At 35.1% G+C, this 24,408-nt stretch overlaps 1 protein-coding gene across 17 annotated transcripts in view; it reads left to right on the top strand.

Moving 5' to 3' along the window:
- The window catches only part of LOC143898905 (phosphatase and actin regulator 2), a 216,109-nt gene that overhangs the window by 62,577 nt on the left and 129,124 nt on the right, over positions 1–24,408 (top strand). The window lies entirely within an intron of this gene.

Genomic DNA, 24,408 nt, shown 5'->3' with positions numbered 1-24,408 from the left:
TATAATATTATATATAAATTGTGTGTGTGTGTGTGTGTGTGTGTGTGTGTGTGTGTGTGTGTGTGTGTGTGTGTGTGTGTGTGCGTGTGCGTGTGCGTGTGATTGTGAGTGTGATTGTGCGTGTGCGTGTGCGTGTGCGTGTGCGTGTGCGTGTGCGTGTGCGTGTGCGTGTGCGTGTGCGTGTGCGTGTGTGTGTGTGTGTGTGTGTGTGTGTGTGCGCACTTATCTCTTTGCAACTTTAAAGTGATACAAACTATATTATTGAAACTAATCTCGGAGGCAATCTCGAAAAATTTTTTATATATTAAATAATATGAATGCAACTCTGTGTGCAGCGAAGTAAATACGACAGTGGAATATACGTATATGCAAATCACTTTCGTTGAATATGCAGGAGATTCGTTGGTTACAGCTTTTGAAAAGCGCATCTCACGCATCTTCAATGGGTGCAGATCAAAGCTTTCCCCTCGATCATTCAATCTACACCCTTTGGATTCAGCTTCTCTTCATTCAGTGTGTTCGCAAATCGACCAGAACGGAATACCGAACGATTTTATCTATTTCTCGATTAAATGGTTTTCCAGGAAACTATGTATATTGTTGAAACGTTAAATATTATCTATTATTTGTTGCTGCCTCGTTCAATGTTAAATATTTTTTTATATTGAATTTGAAAACATGTTTCTAACTTAAGGTAGTCGTCTCGTCAGGGCATGTAATTAGATAAAGTTTTCGATTTCGGATTTTATATCAAATTATATGATCAGCTTTGCAGTCGATTTTTTCTGTGGCTCCTTACTACCGACTATTTACTCTAGAAAATCGATCTCGAAAATCACAAATTTTGCATTACTATACAGACGGCCAGAAAAAGAAGGCTCTATCACGGTTTCAATCACATATTTTCGCATTTTTCGATTAGATGAAGTGAGAAAAAACATTGCTTTTTGTACATTAGATTTCGAAGAATCCGATGCAACCATAAAATATATAGTTTACCGGAGATTTCGCTGCTAATTTTTTAGTTTATTTTAGTGAAAATGCGGTAATCGAGCAGACATTTTTTGGTCGAGGTGAGGTTGGGAAGACTTGGCAACGCCGCTGGCTAATCACTGTAGTTGCAGGTTATGGGGCTCGTCTTTCTTAGCCGACGTGGATAGTGATTGACACCCCTGTCATGCGTTTTGAAACCCTTTCTCGGTACGTGTCAAAATTCAATCGAAAAGTATTTTTCTCACTTGTAACCTTTCTCGACGACTCGCATGATCAGCTGATCAAAACGGAGTCAAATGAAAAAAATCACATAATTTGGAAAAAGTATCATACTTTGTCACGTATGAAATTTTACACCATACGTCATAAAATTATTTTTCCCTTAGCAAAAATTGCCTGAAATATATTTCTGAACGTAAAAACCTACAAACAGTCACATGACTAGCACGTTAGCGAGACGCCTACCTTAACTGGCGACATATATTCGTATTAAAATCAATTCAATCAATTCATTCGATTCAATCAATCAATTCACGCTAAAAAATAAACCGTTTAAGTATCATAAGTTAAATAATAGCTTCTTTGCTTGATAAATCGGCACAAGTGTCATGAAAGAAATTAAAATAATGATCTTCGTACAGAAATTTGTTTCATTTATTCATGAAATATGCCTGCGATGTATGCATATCAGCCATGACGATCTATCAGGCGGACCCGGACGTGAACGATGATCTTAATGTTCGCTTCTCTTCGTCGAATACTTCGTCGGTCCGTCCACGGGATCGGCGATGTGTGTCGAGTCACTTTTGGCGGGTTTCCATGAGGAAAATAGTTCGCGGGCGCTTTCGTAGCACTGCCAGCAGCTTCCGACGGCAATTGGGTCGTAATTTCAGGAGATAAACGGCGAACGGGCGATTGTGATTAAAAACGCGTGCTTGTACTGCGATTCGCGGCCAATCGCGGAAAAATCCGTGTTTCTGAATCAGGCAATTGTGTGTGTGTGAGAATCTTTGGAATGACGTCAACATGTAACTTAAGGAATGTATTTCTCATGATGTATGTCGTCACTCATATCGGTTGTAGACAAAGTTTGTGGGTAGACAAGATCAGAGTAGTAAGATATCTTTTCACATTTCAACAAGAGGCATACGATTGAAGAATCAAATTAATTCACTATTTAATTTATGCCAATGTTAGCTTTATATAAACTCGTCATTACGATACTCATACGAAGTAAGACTGATAATCAAATTATCAGGAATTGATTTGATGAGTAAGAAATATTATCTAAAGTTGAGTCACATGGCGCCTCGAAAACGCCATGTGATGAGTGCCTATTATATATACGTTCAATTTTGGCATGAGTATATTCAACGGTTAACATGCGAGTGGAATACCGCTGCCAGATATATATTTTTTTTTTGTAAAATATATATTGTTTCTGTACTGGTGAACTTATATAGTTTTGTCCGTTCACATAAAGTTATGCAAAAAGATCGTAATGCGTGCCAGAGACGATGTTAGCTGCAAAACAACGCCAGGCAGCGCACCGATAAAACGTTCCTGCGCATTCCTCGGCAGAGTTCGCCTACTTTTCGAACTATTTGTCAGACGCGGCGAAAATTTCATGCTTCGAATTGGCGAAGGGGATTTCTTGGAATTGGGCCATCTCTATAACGAATTCCATGTATGGCGGTTAAATGCGGGTTGCGCGCTTTGCAGCGCGGAATAATTTTCTGCTATATGTAACAAATATTTTCGCTTCTTTTATGATATTAATGTGTCAGTACTTGACAGTTAAAAAATTTCTCTTTATCTCTTTTAGTATCAAAATATGTGGATTTACTTTTAGATATGAGTAAAAATACATTCGTTATCTTCGATATCGCGCTATTAATTAGTAGTGCTGTTGTTATATATATCCCTTCGCAAAGCGATTAATGCGTCAACATCATGTAGAAGCAAGCTCCGAAAATACGAAAGCACCTATAAAAAAGGGTTGATCAGATCAAGTTTTATAAAGCTTCTATGTATGTACGAATTCTTCGAAATTTCAAATGTGTGTAATACGAGATCTGATCAATCAAATTTTAATGAATTATATATGAAAATAGCTGTAGAAAAAACTGGAAAATATAATAAAATTAAAAATAAATCGCTATCTCAAATATTGAGAAAGCGGCAGCGTAAAACATATTTTTCAAAAAAGGAAAATCTGCATAAAATCTATACCGGTAGACCGATTTCAATAAAATTTGAGGAGGACATACTTTCTATGATACTCTATTTGTGTGCAAAAATTCAAACTGGTATCTAAAAAATTGTAGAAATAGATGCGTGTACAAAAATCCGTACACACACACACACACACACACATACATACATACTTCCGGACATTTTTTACTAATATGATTTTTCGACATTTTAGAACATTCTAAACCTATTTCCATCAAAATATAGAAAAAAAAATTTTTCACCATTACAAAGCTTCCTCTATGAGGAAGCAAAAAGAGAGAAAGGAGAAACATCCGCTCATTCGTCATTTCGTCACGCGATTCATCCTATCCTGTGTACATATCTTATTTATCTCGCGATCACGGATGCATGTTCCAGGCGCATTCTGAAAACGCCATATTATACTTATTTTTATTTTCGCGATATGTGCCTGCATCGTGATATCATCCCACCCTTTTATTGTATGCTACTTGCGGATGAGGTATACCTGTTCGTCTACCATGTCGATCGCTTTGAAGAACATAACGGTCTCTAGAAAGAGAGAGGGAGAAAAAGAAGGAAGAGAGAATGGCGATAGGAAACGGAAGAGCATACTCTCTCGTTGAGATTTAATGCTCTTAGTCTTTTTATAAGCGATGAATATAATATCTCGTACTTGATGTCGGGTAATAATATATGATGGAAAATTGTTAGCTGCGAATATGCACTACTTGATCCCGTAAATTAATATTACTTTAATAATCCGTGTTTGCAGAACATATATAAAAATCACATAAGTAAATTTTTAAAGGGCATACTATTTTTCGAGGCTGTTTGAAAAGAATGTCGAGTATTCGGGAACAAGTCGACTAAAGTTGAGACCGTTCAGAACACGTGCAGAAACAACGCAGTCGCGACGAGAGATTTTTCGGAACCGAATGGATCGAAGCGATCCATTCAGAAACTAATATTTTTAGCACGCCATTTATTATCGTCGATCGTTTCCTTCTACCGTACAAATAAAATGCAACCGCCCACGTTTAAATTCGTCGCGCGAACAAGGCTGCCGTCCGTCCGTTTTATTTATAACGCTCAGCTATTTCGCATCTGCGAAGTCGTAGAAATGCCTGGAGCCTGATGTCGTTTGCCGTCTGTGTGGATCATTTTTCTCTAGTATGTTATTAAACATACTATCGCGAAACTTTTTGCCGACTTCCGTTTGTCTTTTTACGGAAAAAAATTTCCCCATTGGTGTAGCGAGTGGCATATTTGATATATATATATTTTTTGACTCTGTATTAACTGAAACGATATTATATGCAAGTCACACTTTCCTGTAAAAATGTAACAAATTACTTTTTTTTAAATTGCTTCAGGAACGTTCTAAAAACTTCAACCAGCTGTAGAAATTATATCACGGTTATATTTTATTTATACCCTTCTACATATATTTCTAAAATTATATATAATTATTAATTGATGTCTAATTTAAATCGACATTTAAATGGATATTACAGTCAAGTTCCCCTATATGTATTTTAGAAATGGATAGAAATGGATACTCTCAGATTACACGATATATTCTTGGAGATATTCAATTTCGCTTTTAAAGACGCAATTCTATGCTCGATAATTGTTTTATTTAAACTTGGTAAATAGTTAGCACATCAGTTTCTTAATTGTCGTGGCTTAACGATTTACATTGCAGTTTCATTGTTTCTCTTAAGTGCGCGTGCACGTCTTCCGACGAAATGTTCTTAATGAGGTCTTGGAAGAGAGTGAAGTGAATCGATTGGAGGATTTAGCAGACTAAAACAAACGTAATGGATTACGGCATGAAAGAAGTCAGACTTTGTTGATCTAGCTAGAATCTCGATCTTCCGCGAGCATTTCATTGTTGTCTCTCGAGATCTCAAGTTTATCGCTTAACGAAGAGTAAAACGAATGACCACTTGATATAGTTAATTCCTTACAATCGAGAAATATTTATTTTCATTGTAATACACAGATTTGTAAAAATATTAGATTTGATGCAAGTGCATCAAGCGAGCATAATTCACATTTGCAATATACAAAATGCAAAATGAGATGAGATGTGGTAATGAAAAGCAAACGAGCTTGCAATACTAATGAAACTAAAGAGATAAGGTGAAAAGAGATTCGAGAAATGCACAGCAGAAAAATCAGGATGCGTGACAAACATAAAAAAATACGAAAAATGCACGGGTATTATCCAGGGTTGCTCCTTTACACAAGCTTATATACAAATACAAAGTGGCTATTGTAGCTACAAAACCAAGAACACTAAAAGTACTTCAATTAAGGCTGCGCGGATAACAGTACGTTACAAGGCTGTTCGGAATAAAATCACAAGCGAGCAACTATGCATAATAGAGTATCGGAAAATCGATCTCAAAGTATCCGCCGAACTTGTACTCGCAACTTTGTTGTCACGTGTAGAAAATTAACTACTGTATCCACATGACTACTGGAAAATTAACGACTAGTTTTCACATGCTATTATATATTACAGAAGCGCTTGTTTTTTAAATTTAGCAACATTATTTATTGGGAAAGAAATTACCTTTATTTCTTTCGGTTATTCATAACACGATTCTGTTATATGATAAAATAGCATTTTTAATTTTTTAAGCATGTGAAAACACATCTTCGTTCTTACTGAATTGCACAATATTACTTTACGGCTGTATAATCTACACATCCAATAAATTATCATGCTTATATTAAATTCTTGCGCAAGTTTCATGGGCGATTTTCGGCATACGGTGTATGTGACCTTACTTTTGCATAGCCATAATAAATTTTCCATTCAATCTTCCGAAAGGTTCTTTACCCAGGTTTCTTTCGCGCGTATAAAATATGAGAATTGTTGCGCACATAAAAGCGGATGACGACATATGGTCCTACAAACTATTCGAATGTTATAGGCATAAGAAATTATTCTCAGACATGTAAAAAAGTATCGATTTATTTTGAAGAAGAAAATTATCATCTTCACATAATTTTTTTTTCATTTCACAACATTTATTATCGTATCGTTTACGCAATGAATAAGTTGTCGGAATTGTGATCAATCGGTGGAAACATTGAAGGAGTGCCGCTTTGGCATCTCACATTCGAAAGAAAAGATTTCCAATGACGATTTGGCGTTGGCGTTCCTTCTCGTGCAATGCAATATAACATTTAATGTCTGTACTTGTTCTGTTATTCTTCGTTCTTTTGCATAATCATGTTGTTTTATCGAGCGCGAGCAAGTAGCCATGCATCCGCGTTGCTGCTCTTTATTTCTCTTCCATTGAGTTTTCCAGTTCCTTTCGACGATTCAGCGACGTTGCGCGCTATCTCGCATTATTACGGTACGCATAGTTATGTGACGTGGAAACAGATAGTTTCGCAAGAACGCTGCCTTCGGGGACAGAGACAAAGACTCTAGTCGAATTTTAATTGTTACTCCGTTCCTTGTAACGTTTCTATCTATATGTGTAACAATCCGAATAACTCTTCTGGAAAAATAGAAGGAACGCGCCCGCGCCCCCGGGTCCGGGGCGCGGGGCAGCATCGCTTCGCTTGTAAAAGTTGTAAACAAAAGATAGGCGCGAGCTAGAGAGAGAAGAGTAGGGAGCGCCCGCCCGGCCTGCCTCACCCGCCTGATGGCGAGAGTCACGAGAGTGGCGAGTTGGCGTCTGGCGACGTAATAGCGACAATAGCGTAGAGACTTAGAGACCACGAAAGCTATCGGTACGATTAATTTGTCTCTCGAAAGTATAATAAATATTTATTCTCTCACTGTACTAGCCCGAGTCGTGTATCCTTCTTTGAGATTCCTGATATTACCGAGAACGTTCATAACAATAACATTGATTTACGACCGTACGCGACGATATTTTTAGTTTAAATGTGATTGTTTTATGTTCCACACATTTTTTCATTCAATCTCGTTTATTTTATTTTATTTTTCTATTTTCCTGTTTTTTTTTTATTACTTTCGCGAAATTCAATTCTCATTTAATCACTTTGAATCACTTTTAATCACGATTGCAAGTTTTCAAAATAACTTATTATATTGATAACGACGATTATATTGTGCATTTTATAGAAATAATAATATGGAAAAATGAAAAATAATAGCAGAAATCTTAATTCTTCAGGAGGATATATTTTTACGGGCGTAGAAAACTGACGCGTATTGAGCGCGCTTCGCTTCGTTAGAGCGAACGTGACGTGCGTCGGATCGATGCGACTGGAGAATGCATCTAGAAATATCTTCCGGAAAGGTTTCCTCGTCGCTATGCTCACACGCACGCAATTGAATTTACACGACGTGCGGTTTATAACGCACGTCGAGAAAATACCGTATCGATCCGAGACCGGTGCATCACTTTTTGTTTCTTGTTTATTTCGTGACAAGTGTGTCTCGCATGCGATATTATTTTCCTATAATCGTTGTTAGATTTATATCTTGACGGAGACGTTTAAGTGAAAGTTGATTTACCTAACATCTATACACGGACTATCTTCTTTTCCAAAGTCGCTCCGTGATCAATAAAGATGTCATTATGCAATCCAAGCGGCAATCCAATCACGCATTCTATTTCCGTCAAAATCTGCATGCCACGCATTCGTAGCGAACTGGGAGCATTGTTACTGTCACGTTACGTAAAACCGGAGTGAGAGAGGCAGCATTTCTACGATTTTAGCGATGTTGTCATGGTTTAAACTAATTCCTGATTTATTTCAACAGAGCAAACGAGACGCTTTTTACGATAAAATTGACAATAACGACGTAATCGATTTTGATATCTATTTGACCGTGGGATAAAATGGGAACGTACATAGATACTTCTATATGAGAATTTATTATAGTTTCGTACACTTTCTCATATAAACATTTATTATGATTTTCACCGTGTACATCTTGTTGATTATCGTGACACGCAACAGTAATTCCGTATATGCGAATGTCCTACAAATTATGACGATATACACGCGCATTTTGTCGGATACTGACTCGGATACTGAAGAATTCACGCTGGCAATCTGTCGCGATCCCATATCGATAAGTCATCTTGCTTGACAACAACACATATTTGCGCACTCGTGGCGCCAGAACGACGCGCAGAACTTAGCACTCCAACATTTTTCCAGCGACCTTACTTTAATCGTGCTCGCCATTCATCGTCACTCGCACACTGCCAAGGTCTTTGAGCTCGCGTCTCGTCTTTTTTTTCTTTGGCACCTCCATATATTCCTCTCTCACCCTCTCTCGCCCTTTCTTTTTCTCTCTTTTTCTCTGCCTTGGCACGTTTTCAGAGCTAAAAAAAGCAACGAAGCTTAACGAAGGACGAAAAAAAAAAACGAGAGACAGAGAAATCAATTTATTATTCTGGTTCAAACTCTATCAGAATAGATAACGAAGGTACTACACATTAAGTATTCCTATATGATAACGATAATAACGTGACACGATGAATGGTATACACGTCGATTTAAAAACATGATAAATAATACGAATTTCAACCGTGATTTACTTTATCTTTAATCAAGTTTGTTTTAATTAGTATCTTAATTAATTCGTAGATTAATCAAGTTTTTTCCATGAAATAAGCTAGTTTAAAAAAAAATTATGAAAAAGATACAAAAAAAATCGTGACAAAAGGCAGAGCGAAATTGTATTTTATAAAAAAGGAGAGAAAAGAAATGCGTGCAAGAGGTAGGAAGGAGACGATAATGCAGAGTAACGAGAGGGAATCTTCCTTCAAGCGGAAGTCGAAAGTCAGCCTCTTCCTCCTTTCTCCCTTGCGATCGAGCGCTTTTGGCGATCCGCCAACTCCTCGGCGATCGCGATCCCACGCTCACGCGCGTGCACGAACCAAAATCACCAACGAAGTATCCGGTCGTCATTGCTGTCGCCGGGGTTAGAAGACGATCGAAACTTGTACAGGAAGTTGCGACTGCCCATGAGAGAAAGCGGAATCGAGGTCATGGGGTAATTAGCTTTTATCGCGGCGCGTTAACTGGTAAGGGTGCGTCGGGATAAATTTATCCATCAAGAAAGGGATTAACTCTTTCGAACCACGGATTACAGAAGTATCCTAGTCCTTTAATTTTTTAATTCTTTCCTAATTCGTTGGATTAAAATTATGCTACGATGTTAAAAGTCGGAAAATTTGATCGGAACGAGAGACGTTAATTAACATTTTGATTGCGTCTAAATAATGCTGAATTAAATAGTGTTATAAAAAGTGCTATCAAATTTCTTTTAAGTTTAAAAGAAAAATTTCTTATTAAGGAAACTAAGATGTAAAAATTAGAATTCAAAAGGCTATTTGAAATTTTATTTTAATGTGTGCGATCAAGTATCTTTCATAATCCATAAAAGATATATCAAAGTTAAAATGTCAAAAAATTATTTAATGTTTATAAAATAAATTTGCTATGACTTAAATATGTTATTATATAAAATATTTTATTATATATGTTATTACATAATATATTTTAAAACGTATGTTGTCTTTTTTGTTGCAGGTATGTATTATCATCAGACATCTTTCCGATCTTTTTTATGCAATTCTATTGATGGCGACTTATATCGTGAGTAAATCAGTTTGCGCTGAAATTGTTTCAAACATTCTTTTACACAAAATAATTTTGATTCAACTTACGCGTTGTAAGTATTTATATTACTATGTTAATGTTGAGCTAAAGTTATCAACATATTTAATATTGAAGGCATAACATGCGTTTCTTAACTTTCTTGTTAAGAGATAGTATATTCTATTAAATTGTTAGGACACATTGTCTCATTTAGTGGTTCACAATATTAGATTATTACATAATAAGTATGTTCATATTAGATAAGTAAATGAGAACGAACATGACGGTGTATATTATTGCTATATACGTGATTTCACGACAAATTGATGATATTATTTGACAAGTGATAGCTTCAAAGTCGATTTGTTTTACCGACGAATATCTTTCCTTGGGAGATATATAAAAAAAATAGCTTCTAATTTTTTTTATTTTTCATCGTTACTAAATTAAGAAAAGCACTACGCTATCTCAATTCCGTTCGCAGCTATAGTCGCGTACGAATTTACGTTAATTGTGTTTGCAATCTTTGCGAGGTTATACAGCGTAACGCGAGAAATTTCACCTTTCTCGCATAGTTCGTTGAATAATAAAAGAACGAGAAAAACCTCCGACGTTTTCGCTGGTGGAACGAAATGCAACTGAGACAGAGAACTCGGTGATAAAAACGGGGAAAAAGATTGCCCGCAACGCGAAAATTTTATTCTCCGCATGGCGCGTCGTTTCTGTCGGCTTTACAGATGTAGACAGCGAATTTTTGGGATTTCGTGCTATTACCGATTCTGTGCATGCCTGTTCTCTGAAAAATAATGGATCAAAAATTTCCCAGTTTATTTTACGCAATAAAGCTGTCAGCTATTCATTTCTTTAAAGCTAGATGTTCCTCCTATAAACTGAAATTATCATCAAACTTGAACTAATTGTAAGCAACTGTTTGATAACAGATTCCGCGATGTTAATACTCAAACTGGGAACTTCCTATTTAAATGGGGTTCTAAAACTTGTGCAACTTGTATTAATGTTTTTTCGACAAAATTGACAAAAATTTTGAAAGTTGCAGTGAAACTATATAGCTGTTAATTTGTTTCTTAAGTAATCTTATGAACTGTGCTACATGAATCAAATGCTCATTTTGATTGCAAAATTCATTGACCTCTTTTGATGATAGAGTTACTTCTTCCTAGTCACGAAGTTCCGAAATGTTCTTTTGCCTCGAGCACTTCTCCAGGAGCGCGTTTCTCAAGTATGTCACGTTTTCGAAACTGCAGCTAATGTTGCTGGCCAAGAACGAGTAATTTGCTTAAAAGCTCGGACTTCCATTCCGCGTAAATGTTGATTTTATACAGATGCGTTAGTTGGAACGATAACTCGCATCTTGTTAAAGTATCTAAGCAGTCGTATATATTTTGTATATTCGAATCTCTGGTTTTTTGAAAGAGATTTATATATATATATATATATATATATATATATATGTATATTCTCAGTTAATTAAAATTTGATTACAATTTGATATTATTGATAAGAAAGTAACGTTAAATGTAATGTTAGCGTAACAGATAATACAATTTGCATATAATACAAACATAGAAAAACGAGAAATTTGAATATTGTATGTTTTAAACATAAATCGAGATAAAAGCAAGTAACAGGATATTGTTTATACACATTTTAATAATATTAACGACATAATGTTAAACATGTTCGGTCTATAAATAATTCTATCAAGTTGGTTTATGAACCAAGTAAGTATATATATTATGAATCAGATTTATAATATATACTTACTATGCGGTGCATGTGTATTTTAAATGTGAAGTTGCTTAATAAGGAGTGTTATAATCGGTGGAGATAATACCTAAATTAGATGCGATGTTATGAGTCGTAATTTATATTTGAAAACAGTTTAATAATAATTGTTGCGTTTATATTGTTTACTGGAAAAGTTGACGTGCTGATGCCTGCCAAAATTTTATTCCTCAGCGATCGAAGTAATTAAATTCATGGGTCGTTGCGTTAACCGGTAAATTTAATTAATTAATCTACCGCACACTTGGAGGCGCACGGTCGAAACTGGAATTCGCTATCCGAAGCAGCTTAATTGTAGTGGTACGTGTTCTAAGTTTCGACGCACAGTCATTAATCAGAACGTCCAATTGTCAACTAAAAAATTTGTGGCGTCGCGCTGAATGCGGTGGCAATTTTTTTTTAAATATTACGTTGCAAAACACTTCACGCCCATTCTCGAGGTGCAAGATTAAATTAAGCTTCATATTTTACAGGTAGCTTTTTTTATATATAGTACTCGGTATCTTTTAAGTTATTATTTCTTTTGATAATATAATAACAGTATTATTCATCTTCTAAAAATTTACACGTCATGCACGTAGTAAATTTATATATGAATAAAATTTTGTTATTTCAAAGTTTTATACTTACATTGATCAACTATACAGGTTGCAGAAAACATTGCGTATATTTTAATTTCTAAGATTTAAAGTGAATGTTTTGAATTTCGATTGTCAACACGCTGCGATTGCTGAGTAGAAAGTTTATTACGAAACGTTTTTCTCAGGTTATTGCCTCGGGCATAGGTATCAGAAAATCGAATCTTATTTCTTTAAGCGTCGTTGGCTCAATTTTGGTAACGAGTTTTTACGTTACAGTGAAATGCATCAGAAAAGAGAGGGAAAGTAATTTGCTCGGATGCGTAATAACTACAAACAAGTCAGAATTTTCAAACCTGTTTAATATAACAGCTGTGATATTTTTGTTTTTATTTGATTTTCCGTGACACGTAAATATGATTATATGATAGCGATAATTTCGTGGTCTCGTGTCATGCTCGAGATGATAAGATTTATCATTTGATTCAAAATTAATTAAAATTATTCTTAATTCTAAATTGGTATGTAGGACATATTCGATACGTTTTTGCGCAATTTATTTTTATATTTTTCATAAAATGAAAACCTCAGAAATGATAAAGAACTATGGGAAAAAGTTAACGCTCTATGATTAATGAATATTCCATCAGACATCTTTTCTCACGTGTTTTTACATTCAATTTGAGATTTTTAGGATCTATGTACATATATACATATATTTTGTGATAAGCAAGAGAAAACAAGAATAAAAATAAAAATTATTGGCAACGTCATGAACAATAAAATACGAAAAAAATTTCAAATATTTATCGCGTATTTACTTATGCAACTTTAAAGCGGAACTTCTATGTGCGGTATCATTTATAATCGTGAAAGGTCGCAAACCTTTGTTATAATAATGCGGTTCGTTAAACATTTTATTCACTTCAATGCTCAGAGCTTAATCAAATTACCATGCATATAATAGATTCTAGATATGCTTATTTAAAAGTGTATAAACGATTAAATCTTTGTATTCGTATATGAATAAATAATTAGGTTAAAATATTAATTTGCTATCAAAAGTATATGGGATATTCTGATAGAGTTTGTATCGAGTAGCAATGCATATGTGGCCGAGTTAGGAGAAAGGGAGATTAATATTAAACCTATCTTTTTATCTACATGCATTATATCCCGGATGCGATAAAAAAGAGCTTTTTACGAACGCTTCGTTTAACTTTTCGAGCATGTTAAACCGGAAGCTCGTGCTTATTTATGGTATAAACGATCCTATTAATATGTGTGCATACGCAACAGTAAAGTGCTGTAGAAATGGCAATAGTTCATCTTTCCTATTTTAAAATTTGCTATTATCTGCGAATATTATTTTTTTTAGTTCCTAAGTAATATGATATTTGTATTTTATTAAGAAATTAAACATTGCTATAACTTTTATTTATTTATTTATAATTGCACTTTATTTTACATTTACATTATACAACATTCAAATTTGTTTGAGAAACCACATTAATTTCTTATGTTTCTTTCTTAAAATATTTTTTGCTCTTTTATCTAAAATAGTCTAAAAGTTACGTTTCAACTAATTCGATGTTTTATTGAAATTTTAAAAGTTTCAAGCCGAAATATCGCTGTTAATAACGCTCACGTTTTTTCATTTCACTGTAATTTATTTTAGCTGCACAAAAATCGTATGCTATTTGGTACGTTTAACGAATGACAGGTTCAGTTCGTTTTTTGTTCTCTTTTCAAAAACGGTGTTTGTTCTCATTCTTTTTCCTGTCGTTCTAGTTCTGATTAAAAAATATTATGGTCGCTACATCTCGCTTTTACGCAGATCACTTCGATCACATATGTGCTCTGTTCCCTTGTAGAAATAATTAGCGCACTATAACCACACGTTGGGAAAGCTCGCGTGACCTACGTAGGTATATTATTGCACGCATTGTATACGGCCAACGTAAACGCATTACCGGTGTGTGGTAACTGTACACTGTACAGCAGCACATATACATATACATGTGAACGTAATCCTACGAGGGATGGCGAGTAACGGTGCTAGTAGTACAGGAGCGGTCGCAACACTCGCAACACATGAGAGACAGAGGGAGGGAGAAAGAGAGAGGAGGTTTTATTAAGTGATCGAACGCGAGTAGGGATAGGGAACAGGGAACTGTGCGGCCGCGGAGCAGAGTTCAGTTGTTTCTGCGGTGTCGTCGGACTCGAATGTGTGAAAGAGCGCTGGATGATAGAACAAATGATGCTCGCGCGATTTAAAGGACTGCTTATTTCCGTCAACGTTACTTCTCTGATTAACTTTTAAATCATATAACGCGCGGGACCGGGCGGGACCCTTTACATCCGAGAATTATCATTAGCACGTCAATAGCGTTTTTTGAACCCATATTTTTTGATACATTATAATACGTCGGATATTTGGGAACTGCATTTTTATTTATTGCCTTACAAACTTACAATAACAATCGAAGAAGACGCGAATGTTTTTTCGATGCTTACGAAGAATAAGTCAATTTATATATACAGTATCTTGTTTCTTTTTGCGCAATACACAAGACAGTATCCGATTTTCCGCGATTTCTCGGATTCCGGAGCAAACGGTATTTATTTTCTAAAAGAGAAGAGTTATCGTTAAATAGCTTTTTTAAATAATGGAGACGCTTATTACTTTCGCTTCGCGCGTTATTGGATTTTGCTTGAGAAAGTAGATAAACATGCGTAGGTATAATCAATGTGATCGAATTTATTGCTTAGTCAGTGCCGAAGTATCTTATCTGAATAACGACCGATTCCACTTCGCATGTTAAACCTTGTTTAATGAGCATGATTCACGCTCATATAGATTCATAAGGCTGGCTTGTTCGCCGTTCGGCACAAGTGGGCCGAAAATAACACCAGTCGCCATCCTCATTCTTTTGTGCGTGAAAGGTTGAGAACATTCACCGTTGAATTATTTACATATTTATGAAATCGAACGGTGACTTCGAGAAAATGCCATTATACTTGATGCGTATCGTTGTAAAACTATAAGTGCTATTTTGTATAATATCATATAATATCATAAATAACATAAGTAACACTATAGATCGGTTGCCTGAAAATATATGCTGTGAGAACTAGCGTTAAATGATCGTCTAAAAATAGATTTTATGTACTTAAATACACAAATGTTAAAAATTATCTTGTATTGAATCCATATACCGATTTTTTTTATTTTTCCATACTGCGTAAAATGTTGACGTCAACCGATAATGCATTAATATATGTGTATGTCCGCTGATAATTTTCTATTTTTTGATAATTTTGATACGAGGAATGTTTCGAAAAAAGTATGTATTTCAATTACTTTATCGAATGCTGTCGTAGAGCTTACATAATAAGTTGACATGCATTTTTGGCAACGTTACATTTGGCAAGTATCACGAGAATGTAGTTGAATGATAGATGAACTTGAACTACCTCTGTTGAATTTCACTAATTCGAATATCACGGACATTAACACATTGGAATCATTACTGTCATCTTTTACACGATGCAGCTTTATTTTTGCATTATATATGAAGATATGAATTAAGCACTAGATTAAGCATCAATTTAACTTGTGAAATTAATTTATTGCTTCGAGAGCGGATAGAATTTTGTGTAAAATTTTTTATTTTTGGCAAAAAATTTCCAAATTGTTTATAACTCGGTAACATTACTTATAACTGAATATTTCTACGAAATTTTGTCGTGAGTAAAGGAACAATTTGTGATAGTGACTTATGTACGACGTTACAAAACGGAAATGACAAAACAATATTTTTATTAAAAAAAACCAACGTTTATACACTCATATGCTGTGGCATCATGTGACAAAGGTAATTCGATTCCATATAGTTATACATTTTTTGTAATATCCATCTCTAACAATATAGCATTTATTTATCAAAATAACTGTGAAAAATAGAATTTGATATGGAAAGATGTAAATATTACAAGTAATATCTCGTAACTGTCACTGTTTATTCATCATTTTTTTACAACAACAAAGATCGTAGGTACTATTATTTACGAGTTTCGAGTTACGAGTTACGCTGAAAGAATAAAATCTTTATTGGCTGTCGTCGCGATGCATTCGAAGCTGTGATTTAATCGTTTATCGGCGAGATATAAGCTTTCACTGCAAGCACATAACGCAATATAAACAGCTTGTAGGGTTTTACGTTCGCTCGGCACAGAGAACGATCGAGAAGCGGACAGCGTGGATGAGAGTCGGCGCTTTTAAGACTTTTTATTTGCGCAACCGCGTATCCGCTCTGTGACGGAAAACTACTTTTCTGTCTGCGTTTCATCGAATTTAGAACGAACAGGAAAAATATTTGAACGATGTCGAGAGTATTTTTGATCGTCGCGGTAATGCTATTTCCCGCGTTTTTTGCTATATTGCAGTATTATTATAATTTAATGCGAAACGTGAATTTATTAAATCCAGTGATGTTTCGTATATCTTAAAATATGATAACAACATTGCAATTTTACAGTATCTTGCAGATGATAAAAATAATACAATAACAACGATTTCGACCTCGGTGAAACGCATACTCCCTCGTCTCCGCCAACCTTCGATCGGGCAGTAGATTCGGGAGTAGTAATATAACAATTTCTCATTAGTGTCATTAATCTCTCGAGATAAATTATTATTTCTATTTCTCCGAACAATAAGCTCAGAATACTGACGTATTAAGAAAGTAACGGTATTTTTTTATGATTTGAATAATAACGTAATACATCGCATACACGTTGCGTACGTATATATACTCGTCGAGATAATGCGCTAAGAGTGCACTCGTCTAGGAACTTGTAGGAAACTCACGGATTTAAATAGAGTGGATTTTGACATGGAAACACAGATTGACGATATTTATATTGCGCGTATTTCTTTTATTTTACTTGGGAAAACATATCTCTCTGGAATAGAAGAGATATCTCGTCGATATCTCGTTGACTCTTATCTCGAAGTCAATTTTAAATCCGATTGACGCGTAATTAGATTCCCAGTAATTGCACACACACACAGGATCCACTTCTCTAGTATTCTGTCTATGGTTAGGTTAGATCAGGTTTAACCGACACTATTTTTAGGTTCGAGTTATTGTTAATTAGTGCAGATCATTATTCGCATTTTAATTAAATTGTTTGCAAACTTATCTATACGTATACATACATTAAATTTCTAGAGCTCGATAAATAGCTCTTCTATACAATTATATTTAGATATGGATCGTTGTTTGTGATATAATTTGATTGGTTTATGGTTAACGCGTATTTCTAATCCGTTTGCTAATTATAATTTATGCAATCTATTATAATTGATCAAATGTCTATTATATCGATCAAGCGGCTAAGCACGCGCGTGTGTCAATTACTGCGCCCAAAATTACTACAATTTCAGAACAGTATGTGCTGATGTGTATTCTCAGTTTTATTCTTCCTAGAGGAATTTCAGTATAATTACATTTCAATCCACGGAGGCTCGACCCTCGGTCAATTGTACCAAATCTCAAGGTGATGATCGAAGAAGTCAACTTTTCATTAAAGGAAAAAAACGTCTTTTCGTCTTTCAACTCGTACCGAATCGTTAGTCGAATGATTTTTGTTCTACTACTTCTAAGTTTCCTCTAAGTAACTTCTAAAGTTTCCGAATGTTCGTCGAGCTATTGACGCATTGTTCAATCAAAAGTAAAACAATTAGCTAAAGACTGAATGGAATAGCAAAATTGAAACCGTTAGAGAACGCGCCTATGTGATATTTATTTTTTATGTAAAAAATAAAACATTTTTTAAGTGAAGAATAACGATTCATAAGTTTGAAACTTAATGTATGTATATATAAAATATTTTTAGTAATTTTTATAAGTCAAATATCTCATTTAAATCGACTTTTGAGATATTCTTCTCCTCTCTTTCTCTCTCTCTCTCTCTCTCTCTCTTTCTCTCTCTCTGTCTTCCTCTCTGATGAAAAGTACTTATCTAATAATTAAAATAGACAACAAACGTTTATGATATACGTAATTATACTAACTTAATTACACTAACAATAATCGCAAATGCAAAACTCTTTTTATGAAAGTAATCGTAAAAGAGTACGTTGACGATGCTGCTGAAAATTAACGAGCATTTAGAGCTCTTGTTGAGAAGCGAATAATAGAGACCCGAAGCTTTGTACCTCTCTGTAACCCTCCCTCGACCTCGGAGAGGGCGAGGATATTCTGATAGGGTAAGCGAATAACAGTGGGCATGCCTTTATGGTTTCCAATGCTTTGTGGCACGAAATTCTGTGTGTTATCGAGGAGCATGGTTTTGAACTTAGTGGTTCTGTCGTTATACGAACTGTCTCTGCGTATAACTTGGCTTTTATGCGCTCGAATCGTGAATCACGAAACTGGTGTCGATTTAACAATAATTAAATGTGACACTGTGCGATAACTCGCGTATTCTGTTATTCCGTTGACTAGGCATTGTCGCTTTTGTCACGAGAAAAGATGCATTAATATATATTTCAATATTTATTTTAATACTTTACTGCATGCAAAGTATGCAGTAAAGTATATTTACATTTTAATGCAGATTGATTAACAGTCAAATGATTACAATTCTTTCACAGTATGAACAGTACAAAAATTAATTATTTAAGAACAAGTTATAAGCTTTTTGACGATATACATATACATATATTCCTGTTTTGAAATAAATTAGCAGATATATTCTTTATAAAGAACATACCTACAAAATGAGTACACATACAATATATACTTAACGTACAATAACAAAAGGTAATAAGGATAGAAATTAGCTGCCTCTGAAGGATCATGATGCCTAACGAGGTGTATTGTAACTCAGCACACAAATTATTACGTTCAGCCATCTTTACGAGATATCGGAAGGTTAGTGCGGCAGGAATGTATCAGGGGTTCAAGTTGACAACCAGCGGCCAGGTAATTGGAGAATGAAAAACAAAGTGATATCACCATAGCAACACCCCAGCATCCCTTGACGGCGAGGGACGCGTTGCCTCTGCCTCCACCTCCTCCGCCGTCGCTGCTATCGTTACCATCGCCACGCTCACGGCAACATGCTATAGCTATATAACTATCGCAACTCTTTTTCTATCTATGCACTTTTCCATCCGCTCTGAGTCCGTCGCGTCGCTTGCTGTGCCGCGAGACGGAAAGGAAGGTGTACGCGCGGGCGGGTCTTTATTATTCCGTTAGCGATGATTTATGGCGCGATGTAAGCCGCTACGTCACCGTGACAGTAAACCGCGTTATCGTAATACGCGACGCAGCCCGATGCCGAATACAAATCGTCTTTCACGTCGTCATTATATGTATACGACGACATGACGCGTATCTTCGCGCGTCTTCCACGCGCTCCGCGCGAATATTCGTTGCGACACAATGACGCTAATGTGACTGTGGTAATTCTTTGTCTACGTGTTGGACGTATGATGAATTGGGTTCTCAAGTAAAATTTTTTTATTAAGCGGTATCCATAATTAATGTAGAGAATCTAAGCCGATTTTTAATACTTTTTGAATTTAAAAAAAAACCTAAATTTGAGAAAGTTATAGCTTTCTAAAGTTTCTTTGATGACGGCAACTTCAAAAGATTTCGCAACAACATTATGACGTCACGCACATTTTCGTGTACTATATTTTCTTCAATTTTGAAGATATTGCAAAAATTCAAAAAGTTTACAAAGAAAGTATGCCATGATCTATCAGAATATACTGTTGGGTAAAAGTCGGTTAAAGACCGAATTGTGTTATTAATAATTGAAATTACATATGTTTCGCGTTAACGCGTTAAATGTAACGCAGGATTCGTAATTCTCGTTTGATATAATAAAATAGGAAGTTGATATAATAATGGAATAGGATTTAACGTCAAAAATGATGTTAAAAATTTTGTCAAGTAATAGTGCAATCCAAATAATCATATTCACTAAATCTTAACATAGTAAAGCTTAATCGTCATGTTTATTGTCCATAATTTCATGGAATGTTCACGCTGTAACGATTTTATTACGAGTAATTGGAAATTGTGATATAGCGAGTGTTTGAGCTTCGGTTCAAGAGATTTCTATCGCTCTGTTTAGTCCGTCGAACTGCTCATTGTCAGTCGATTGCGGGATTGTCCAGTACGGTCCAAGACTCGTTGACAATAACGCGTGTCTATTGTTATATCAGATGCGCCTGTTGCATCGAAGCAATAGCGGCAATATCCAGTCCTAGCTCTTGGTCGAGTGGCGACGCATCGCTGCGGCACGACCGGTATTCAAGTTCATTTGTCCGGTTGCCGCGTCGATGCCGCAACTCGATTAGACGACATATTACGCTCACTTTCCCCCTCAAACTGTTTTAATGATAATAATTAATTCCTTCCTCTGTGAAAGCGATTCATCAATGTGTCGAGTTCTATATTGAATTTCACTCTTGCCGAGCGGCGGGAGGTAAAACCCGCAGATCTTTTATCGGTTTCGCTTTGTTATGGTGAAAGGCATGGCACCGATTATGGCTGAATCCCCACATTTTCTGGGCGTAGTCGGTTTTATGCCATGGCATTAACTTGTGCTCAATCCGTATCAATATTTGCGAATAACTACATTATAAATTTACAGTGGTGATTTTCAGTTACTCGTTAAAATTTGAACACTTTAATATTCAACACGAGGGGTTAGTGAAATTATTTTTACAAATGACATTAATAATCGATTTTTAATAGATCTTTTGTTTTGTCTCTCCTTCTCTTTTTAATGTTGATTATGTGTTTAATACAAACATTTGTTGTGCAAATTATTCAATAATGATGACTAACGATTGTGGCTCGTCGAAATCCAGGGTGTCTATTCACGTAATTTTCATTAAACTTATACACGATCTCTACTATCGAAGCCGGATTAAATATCTGCAAACATCCGTGTACCAACGTCTGTTATGCCTCATTTGCACATTAATCACTCTAACTTGGAATTACGAAATATGGTGCAATGTAATACATACCCACAGACAATAGCGCCTTGAATAGTTCATTATTGATCAGCGCGCTTTAGATTGATCTCCGTCATAATTAAGGATTAATTGGATCAAATTGTAACCATATCGTAAAATGAGAATTTGTAGTTTAAATGAGTTATAACTTAAAAAAAAAGAACTCAGATTATTCACTCATTTATATATATATATAAGTTATTAAAAACTTTGTTTTGAGAAGATTTTAATTTCCAATTTACAATGCAAAATGTATAATCAATGGATTATAATAATCTTCTTAATCCGAATTTTTTAAAATTCTATCAGTACAAGCTTATGGTAAAAAATATTCTTTATTACTGAAGAAATTGAAATGTGTTTATTTTTATTACATGATTTACTTTGCAATATTTTTAAGCGCTATACCGATTAAAAGCTCGTATCTCACGAATAGGCTTTTTTAAATCTTTTCCTCGTGTTGTATAGCATATATCAAGAGTAAGATGATCGTCGTCTAAGACGCTGTATGATTTCGAACAATGACGAATACGGTCTATTGCGTTAATATTGTCATTGTCTGTAGACGATGGATGTGGTGCAAAAGTCTTTGCCGATCTTCGGCTCGCATGAATAGGTCTCCCAGAACAGCAGGAAGTGCTTTGTGGCGTCAATTATTCCACTTTGGCATCGGGACCATGCATGTACTCTTCTTTTCTTCTGTGAGAAAAAGGGAAAATTCTGCGAGAGATAAAGCAAAACTTAATATTGCGTGTGTTTTGCTTCCAGAACAAAATTTCTGTTTGTTTGATTATTTAGAAGTATGTCGTTGAATTGTTTCTAAGAGCGTATTATTGAAATAACAATATTTTAAATTAAACTCCAAGATAAAAATTAGACGATATATTTGCAAATTCATATTTTTGCATTTGGAAATACGAAAGCTTGTTTCGATCTTGTGAAAGATTTTAGAGAGTTGATAAGAAAAATTTAATTTTCGCGTTTCTCATTGCGTTTTTATTGTGAATGTCGCAATCATTATCTAATGTTATTGAATTATGCTCGTTTCTATGAACTGCAGGCCTTTTTGTATATAATTAAGTGCAACGTTTTTACTTCTCAAGTTACTTCTCATGACATGTGTTTTTCTGGTCAAAGGACTGTTCTATTTCTGATGCTTACTTTGCCGTAACTTCTTGATTGCCATGAGAAGATTAACGCTTTGGCGGCTAATTAAGCGATAGGTCATTTAAGTGACTTTGATGTACATCGCTCGTCACGGTCTGAAATCGCTCTGTTCAAGAAGTGTTTTCTCTAAGACGTTGTGGGAATCACGAGTGTCCCCAAGGGGTGCTTAAGGCTGCTGTAATCGGCCGCTTCTACCTTACGCTTGCAAAACTGCCCTACCGCACGTTATCGGCCATTATTCCCCACGGGGTTCCTCGGAATCGTCGTTTGACAGCGTTCAGCCGCACACGACGCACTTTCTTTCCGCTACATTTCACCCTCGCCTCCGTCGCCGCTCCGTAACTTCCCGAGATATACGGGAGTTTTGCATTATGCACCACCATAGGGTAGGCGTCGACGCGAATAGGGCGACATATTTCTTTCCCTTAGCGATGTCTTATCGTTTCTTTCCATGAAGTAGATTTCGAAGCTATTAACTTTATCGTATTAACAGCACATATATTCAAGCACGAATAACGTGTGTTATTCAAACTTTGTATATTAAAAACAAGCCATTTTACATTTTTTTAAATACGCGAATAACTAAATTATTGCAAGCAGTCTTCCTTAGATTTGTCGCAATATTTAACAATTATTAAATGTAGTGTAAATATATAATATTAATATTAGGTTTAAAAATTTTTAAGAATAAAATATCTTGACGCGTAACTGTAACAAAAATTTTCTTACGATATCTGTGATTTTCATATTTTGTTTATTTGGTGAATTGTGAACATTGCAGTCCTTCACGTTCGTGGCGATTGTTCTTACGTAGAAAAGTAACTCTCTCGACGCAAGAGGGTAGTGACTGTGTACGAAGGGCGTTACAAACAAGAAGGTAGTTAGATGGCCGATAAGTGCAGGTTGAAAGGGCGCATTCAGAGAACGGTCTTTTAAAAGAACTCTTTCTTCTTCTAAGAAGTAGATAAAGATATACAGAGTTGAGAACAAGACGAAAGTCTCGTTCCCAAATCTTGAAGAATCTATAGATTTGCTCAGCTAATTTCGTTATCTATAATTAAATATATTTATTTGTAAAATATTTTTATTTTCGGGCATAGTCTTTTTCCAGCAGTAAACGATTATTCGTTGCCGAAGATAAATTTAATTTCATTTGCATGTATACGAATAAAAGTATTTTAAAAAATTTTTTTTGACATATATACACAAAGTTATCAATTTGTTAAAATTTGTTAAATTTTGATTTGTTTTGTTTTTCTTATATTTTACTACATTGCATAGGTATATACATATAGCGTCAATATATCTGATATGTCTGTTATGTCATATATACTTTTTTGTCAGTATTTAATTATATTTGCTGCAATTATTTCACAAACATGACACGAGTAATTTATGATGAATTTTAAAATTAGTAAATCTCTTTTTATCAAATTTCTATTGACCGCATTTGCTATAACATTTCTTGCTTCGCCGTGATTGGAATTCAAAATAGGTATCGCGAGGGAAAATTCATTTAAGTTGTTGAGTTGTTGAGTATTGACTTTCATGGTGACATAAGTTGTTGTACCATTGCTTCTGGCAATAAAAATAAATTAATTAGAAAGGGAAGGACAAATTATAAAAGTAAAAGAATAAGAAAAGTTTTTGATACAAAAATTGTATTTTAGAATTTTCCTTTTTATTAGAATTCTCATATATTTTAAAGTATAATGCACTGAGATATACACAGTATAGATTTTAATAAAACATACCGTGGTTCTCGTCGAATATATACCATGCAATAGATCGATTGGTCATTTTCTACCCTTACGGACGCCGATAAGAGGGTTGGAAAATCTCGCATCCCTGGTCGGTAAACGCGGGTAACATAGGAAACTTTGAACGTTTTACTGGAAAAGCGGGAAATCTGGATAACGTACTCCGGGTTGATAATCCTGCGAACGAAGATAACATTAGTTTGTATCCGTACGCAAGTAATCAATT

The sequence above is a fragment of the Temnothorax americanus genome, unplaced genomic scaffold (genome assembly GCF_048541705.1).
Source record: "Temnothorax americanus isolate GAGA-0224 unplaced genomic scaffold, ASM4854170v1 Scaffold10, whole genome shotgun sequence".
In the NCBI taxonomy this organism is placed as follows: Eukaryota; Metazoa; Arthropoda; class Insecta; order Hymenoptera; family Formicidae; genus Temnothorax; species Temnothorax americanus.
Note: the sequence above shows the minus strand (reverse complement) of the source record. Positions and strands in the feature narration are given on the sequence as shown.